Raw genomic sequence first — 7303 nt, forward strand, 5'->3', positions numbered from 1 at the left:
GCCGGGCAAGAAAGCGTTTCGTACTGAATATATCGTTCTGGAATCTCCTCCAGAGCCCGCTAAAGAGGGGCCAAACAGGAGGGAAGCAAAGAATCACACCGGGCACGAGAGAACGGCTGGGGGCTTCGCTTGAAGGTTACGGATCTGGAGAGATGAGGATGGAAACATCTTACAAGTACCAACAGGGGGCGCCCTTGCCTGGCTGGGATCCAGCTGCCTTGTGGGAAAGGTGCCTACTTAGCTGCAGGTGTGAGATGCCGGATGGAATGGTGCTGTGGTTAAAGCACTGGGCTGGGACTTGGGAACAGGGATCCGGCATGAAGTCTGAACCTCACGGTGAGCCGTTGGGATGGGTTGTGCCTGTCCAGGCCCCAGTGCATGGAAACTTTCTAATCACATCACCAAAGCTGAAACTCGCTTTCCGCCCCACGCCAACCCCCAGCTGCTTTCCCAAGCAGTTTAGACGGCTGGAGATTATCTCATGAAAACAGTCCCAGCAGTAGACGGGGGTCAAATTCACGACAGCAGCAGCCTTAATCTGAGTCAGCATGGGAAATCCAGAAGCACAGTGACAGATGCTGATAATCCGGCCTCGCTCCCTGGGGAGGATGGGCAGACAATTGCTGCAGGACAGGAGGAGCTGTGTATGGAAGCCCTGGGTTGAAGGAACATGGAGGGAGCATCTTGCCCTCCAGGCCCAGGAGAGGCTGGAGCCTCCAGATCAAGGTGAGAGCTCATTGGTGATGTGTTGGGTGGGAAGTGCATGTCCAGAACTGGGTGAGCATCAAGAATGAATTCCCCTTTGTCAGTGAAGGGGGAAGCAGCTGAAGACTGAATTCCTTGTCCATCCCATGACAGCTGCGTCCTTCCAATGGGGGGATGGCTTCCGAGAGAGGAGCAGAATTGAAAGAACGTGGGGCGTGAAGGAGAGACCATCAAACGGCTCCAAGGGCTCTGGGAAAGGGTGAGGAGGACAGTAGGAGCCGTGGTGGGTGAAAGGAAGTGTGGTCTAATGGACTGGACACCCGACCCAAACTTCTTGTGTGACCGTGGGTGAGTCACTCGATCTCCAGAGCATGCATGGTAATGCCATGAGCCTTCCTCGCAGAGCGAGCCGTGACACCAGACCCTGCTTCATAGGTGTCTGCTTCACAAAAATCACCACACACCCGGTGCTAGCGGCTCCCTGTGAGTCCGGGCAGCAGAAAGGCCAAGGGCTGACTGAACTCCCCTTTCATCGCGTGAGGGGGCGCTCCTGAGCAGGCCCCAGGCACTCCAGCAGGGCAGGGTGGGAAGAGCTGACAGTGCCGGTGTCCCTGCTCTATACGGTCTGTGTCTACACACAGAGCCTCTGCCGGCATAGCCCCCGAGCGCAGCACAGGCTCAGCGTGCTCTGACAGAAGGAGGTTTTGGCTGGTGTCAGAACACCACCTCCCCGAACGCCCTTAGCTGTGGCGTCGAAAACCCTCTTCTGTTAACATAGCAGCATCTACACTGGGGCTTTTTAGCTACGTCGGTCAGGAGTATGGGTTTTCACTCCCCCTGGCTGACAGAGCTATGCTCGTATAAGGTTTCAGTGTCGATCAATCATAGGCAATATCAGCCACCCGTCCCTGTTCGTCCTGCACCTTCCACCCGCATTCCCTTCACTTGAGGGCAACTTCTAATCATAAAATCTAGTGTTTCCCATCAAAGGAGGTCAGTGTAATGAGCCCCATTTTACAGAAGGGGAAACTGAGGCACAGAAAGAGGCCCAAACTCACCCAGCAACGGAGCTCGGCATAGAACTCACCTCTCCAGAGTCCCAGGCTAATGCTTTAGCTGCTGCTACTCTGAAGAGAAACCTAAAGAATACAGCCAAAGCCGCCTCTCTGATTAGACAGGTTTGGAAAACGCCCCTGCAGATATTGGAGCATGGAGCTGGACAATCAGCCAGACGCCCAGCCCCTTCTATCCCTGTCTGATCCTCCCTTTGTATTTACAAAAGCAGAATAAAGCGCCTACCGATGCAAAACCTGAGCTCAGAACAATTGCTCTAGGCCAGTTCTCAGACAAGGCTCCTAGCCTGCAGTGGAGTGGGTGGGGTAAAGCTCCCTACTGGAGTCAGCATGGCGAGAAATGCAGGTGTCTCCCTATAACAAGGCAAGGAATGTGCCAACTGAAGTGCCTGAAAGCAAATCGCCTGTCGGTATATCCTCAGGAGGCTCCTAGGGTGTGATGCCCTGTAATGATGGGATGTCGGGCTTTCCTGTCCTGGGGCTAGTTCCTAGGGAGCTAGATTGTTAAAGGTATTTAGGTGCGTAAAGATCAGGCCCTAAGGGACTAAGAGCCGCAGTTCTAAAGCGTCTGTGGAATTGGTTCCCTTTGCCATGGTTTGTATTAGTGGAGCCTAGCAGCATCAGCCAAGATGGTGGCTTGTTTGTGCTACGACCTGGAGGAAGAGACTGTCCTGCACCGAAGAGCTCGCCACTGAAATAGACAAAGAGCAGAAGAAAGTGTCGTGAGCCCCATTTGACGGGGGGACCGAGGCACGGCGGGATGAGGTGACAAGATCATGCAGGGGAGTCCATGGTAGAGCTGGGAACCGGAATCCCAGCCCAGGACCTTACCTACAAGATCATCCTTCTGTTCTGGGGAACTGCTGCCCTCTACTCATGAGGAACCCCCACCACAGGACAGTGATTTTGCCCCCTCCTCTGTTCCTTGCTGGACTACAGACAAACCTCTCCTCCTCCCCCTGCAGATCTCAGATGCCGAACACCCCAAGTGCATGCTACAAACAGTCTGCCCGGCACGGTGACCAGTATCTGCAGCACCACTGACCACACAGGAGGGAAGATACTGCTGGGTGAGTGCTCAAGGGGTCTGTAGATGACTTCCTAGACGAGTCTTGTGGCTCTTCCAGCCTGGATCCAGTGAGCGACTGGAGCTGGCTGCAACAGCCAGATCTTGCAAAACCTTTCGGGAGCTCAGCTGACTTCAGTGGGGCCAGCTCAGGTGAGGAAGGTCGACTTGCCTGGGAGAGGCTTTGCAGGGTCAGGGTCATCTCTGTTGGTGCATCTCGCAAGCTGACCTGCCCCTTCGCTCAGCAGAGCAGCAATGTTTTCCAAAGGGAAAAAGAACAGAAAAAGTGGGCAACTCGACCTTCCTGTGTGGGACTCCTGGGCTGGCCTGCAGAGCCCTGAGCAGGGCTGTGGAGCTGCTAAGAGGAAAAGTCCCCCCCCCCGTGTAACTAAGAGATCTGGAGACCACCCGGGCAAAGAGCAGAGTGAGTGGGTGGGAGTGAGGCAGTTCTGGGGGCAGGAAACTCACTGGGAGGGTGTGTGCATGTGGGAGAGGGCTTGACAAAACCGAACAGAGAAGGGGTGTTCTTGCATGGGAGAAAGTACTGTGGGGGTGGGGCAGAAGATGGAGAACAGAGTTGAGTATTTTGTGGATATTATCTCGGGACTGTCATTGACTGGCACAGCCAGGCCTAACATGGATGAAGCCTGTAGGCCTGGGAAACAGGCAAGTATTATCTCCTTTTACAGAGGGGGAAACTGAGGCACAGAGAGGGTGAGTGATTTTCCCAAGGTCAAAGAGGAAATCGTTGTCAGAGCAGGGATTAGAGGCCCTGACACCCAGTCCTATGCTCAGACCACGCCGCTTTCCTCAGTGGAGATCCTGCCTCTGATGGGACGGGAGAACAAAGAACCCAGTGAGGATCCGGGGAGGGGGGATTAACGTGGCAGCTACGTGCACTGCCGAGGTAGGTGTGTGTGTGTGTGTTTGGTGGGGGGGAGGGGGGATGCACAGCATACAGGGGACTGGGAAAGAGGTAACACGCCACTCCTTCAAATCTTTGCTGCAGAGAGGAAGCTAGTCCAAGTGTTACAGTGTCAATGCAGCCCTTCAATTGGAACTCCCAATGCAATTAGGAGAATTGGACTCCAGGGTGCGCTGCTTCCACAGAACCAAACAACATCCAGAGAAATGATTCAGGTCTTTCCCAATACTTTAGCTAGAGCGTGAATTTACCATGTGCTTTGTCCTCCGCTGTCATGCTTCACTAGGATTGCAAAACACTTTCCAAGCAGATATGAACATCTCCTCACAACACCACGTGAGGTGGGTAAGCATCATTATCCCTCTTGTATAGATGGGGAAACTGAGGCACAGTGCGGTGAGTTGGCCAAATTCATTTTGGTGCCAGGAACAGAATCCATATCTCGTGACTGACCAGGCCTAGTGCCCTAACCACTAGACAAGGCTACCTCCCCTTTCCTCACTGGTGTTTTTGGTTTTAGATAACCTTATATTTTAAAATGCACCAGCTCCTGGATCCTTACAGGGGCCCCCTGGTGCTCCTGAGAAGGGAATAGCAGCAGCAAACCAGTTACATTTGTTTCCTTTAGAATCAAGGTTTTGACCTGGAAGTGTGAGCAAAGAGTCTGCAAGCCAGGCCCGTCAGAGCTGTCTCCCGCAAAGGGGAATCCGGAATGGTCACTCTAAGTCTGAGCAAGGATCCTTGGGTCTGGGTCATCCTTGGGATTGTCCAACTCAAGCCTGCTCTTCTCAGCAGCTACCTCATGGCAGCTTTCTGTTAGAGGCAGAATTTCATTGGCCTTTTGTCCCTTGAGCAACGAGTTTCTTTTGTGACAGGAAGATTTGGGCCAAAGTTCTCGGAAGTGGCCTCTGATTTTGGACGCCCGACGTGAGACGCCTCATGCCTGATGTTCCCATAGTGAGGAGGGGAGGGGAGAGCAGTACTGGGAGGGGGAAAGTAATCCGTTGCAGGGGATGTCATGAGTAACCCCAGCAGAAAGTCTGGGACCTTGTTACCTGGATAACTGCACTGAGCAGGTGTGGAGGAGGCAGGTCTATATTAGAAGGGGAATCCTTTATTATCACTGATTGTAGTGCAGACCTAAGAGAGGAGGTAGCTCTGGGAAGCTACTGCACTGAGAAGAGAAGGGGGGGAGGGTAGTTGTGCCCAGGTGGGGCAGGGGAAGCCTGTTGCGGGGCTGGCTGCAGTGACTGCAGGGTATGAGAGCAGCTTTGCCTCGGAGCAGGACTGTGCTGGTGGGGAAGGTCTGGGCCCCTTTCGCACGGCTGATGGAAATGAGGCAATGCACAAGCAACGGCTGCAAACTCTACAGAGAGCTGACCCTAGCCATGTGTGGAGCGTTGGCTGGACAAGTAAAACAACCCCCTGGTGTAGAAGTGTAGCACAGATATAAAGTGGGGCTTGCGCTGGCTAGCACATCTCCTCTGAGGGTTTGCACTGGCCCAACTACCTTGGTGCAAAAAACCTTAGACTTCACTAGAAAGCACTTAACACTAAATGGAGAGGGTTTATATGCATGATTACAGATGCTCCTCTGTGAAACGCTTATTTGCTTCCCCTCCAGAGGTCCTGGAGAGTTGAACTGTGCAATGTGTAATGAAGGAGAAGCTGTATTTAGCAACTTGGATTCCAGCTCTATTTATGAGGCTCCAAGATACTGCAGAGTCTGAGAAGAGACTGAGGACGGTTTTTCTGGAGACCTCACCAGCTTCTGAAGAGCCGTAGTGAGGGTGTGTGCAACAACGTGAGGGATCATGCTTAGCCGTTCCTGGGGTTGTTAGTCAGAGGGGATCCGGTTAGGGTAAAGCCTTCCAGAGAAGATTAGGTGAACTCGGAATCTGACCATTTTTAGGGATGTATATTTAGGAAGTGTTCTGGCTTCCTAAATATACATCCCTAAAGGCATACCACCATAAGTGACACTTACAATTCAGACACCCCTTTTGGTCCCGATCACCTACCAACTCCCACAAAAAACCAAACCCTAACCCAAGCAGAGTTTAGACCCCAAAGAGGGAGAAATGCTAAAGACTCCATGAAGTTGCTATTGATTTTACGTGGAAGAAGCTCAGATACTATGATGTTGGGCAACAGTATAAAACCCTAAGGTAAATAGATAGTAAATGAGACCCTGATTAATGTCCAGGAAATATCTGTGGATGTTAACAACACCCCCTTGATGTGCAATAATCCAACAGGATCTGAAAACAAGGACACTGACTCTGCTAAGATCTGGGATGTGCACTGCTAACTCTTGTGACAGGTCTTTTGATGATCTTGACAAACTGGAGAAATGGTCTGAAATAAACAGGCTGAACGTCAATAAGGACAAATGCAAAGTATTACACTTGGGACGGAGTAATCAATTGCACAGATACAAAATGGGAAATGACTCTCTAGGGAGGAGTACTGCAGAAAAGGATCTGGAGATTATAGTGGATCACAAACTAAATATGAGTCAACACTGTTGCAAAACAAGCAAACATCATTCCGGGCTGTATGAGCCAGAGTGCTGTGAGCAAGACACGCGAAGTACTGCTTCCTTTCTACTCAGCACTGATAAGGCCTCAGCTGGAGTCTTGTGTCCCGCTCTGGGCACTGCACTTCAGGAAAGAGGTGCGCAAATTGGAGAAAGTGCAGAGGAGAGCAACACAAATTATGAAAGGTCTAGAAAACATGATCTACATGGAAATATTGAAAAAATTGTTTAGTCTGGAGAAGAGAAGACTGAGGCGGGGGACATGACAACAGTCATAGGCGCCAACTTCTAATGGCGCCCGTGGGTGCTCGAGCCCTCTCTGCCTCCGGCCCCGCCCCGACTCCACCCTGCCCAGCCCTCATTCCAACCCCTTCCCCAAAGTTCCCACCCCAACTCCGCCCCCTCCCTGCCCCTATTGGACTCCTTCCCCAAATCCCCGCCCCGGCCCCGCCTCCTCCCCCTCGCGCGCCACGTTCCCGCTCCTCCCCCTCGCTCCCGGAGTTTGCTACAGCTGTTTGGCAGCGGCAAGCGCTGGGAGGGAGGGGGAAGGAGCGGGGACAAGGTGCGCGCTCAGGGGAGGAGGTGGAGAGGTGGGGGGGCACCCACTAATTTTTCCCCACGGGTGCTCCAGCCCCGGAGCACCCACGGAGATGGCACCTATGATAACAGTCTCCATGTATGTAAAAGATTGTTATAAAGCGGAGGGTGAAGAATTTTTCTCCTTATCTACCGAGGACGGGACAAGAAGCAATGGGCTTAAATTGCAGTAAGGGCGGTTTAGGTTGGGGCATCAGGAAAAACTTCTTTTCCGACAGGGTGGTGAAGCACTGGAACAAATTGCCTAGGGAGGTTGTGGAATCTCCGTCACTGGGGGTTTTTAAGAACCGGTTAGACCAGTGATAATCAAACCTCAGAGTCACAGTAGTGTGAATTCCGTGGTTCATTTACTATTTATATATACTGTATATGATTCTCACAGCAAAATGACTGACTCG

The sequence above is a fragment of the Caretta caretta genome, chromosome 19 (genome assembly GCF_965140235.1).
Source record: "Caretta caretta isolate rCarCar2 chromosome 19, rCarCar1.hap1, whole genome shotgun sequence".
NCBI classification, from domain to species: Eukaryota; Metazoa; Chordata; order Testudines; family Cheloniidae; genus Caretta; species Caretta caretta.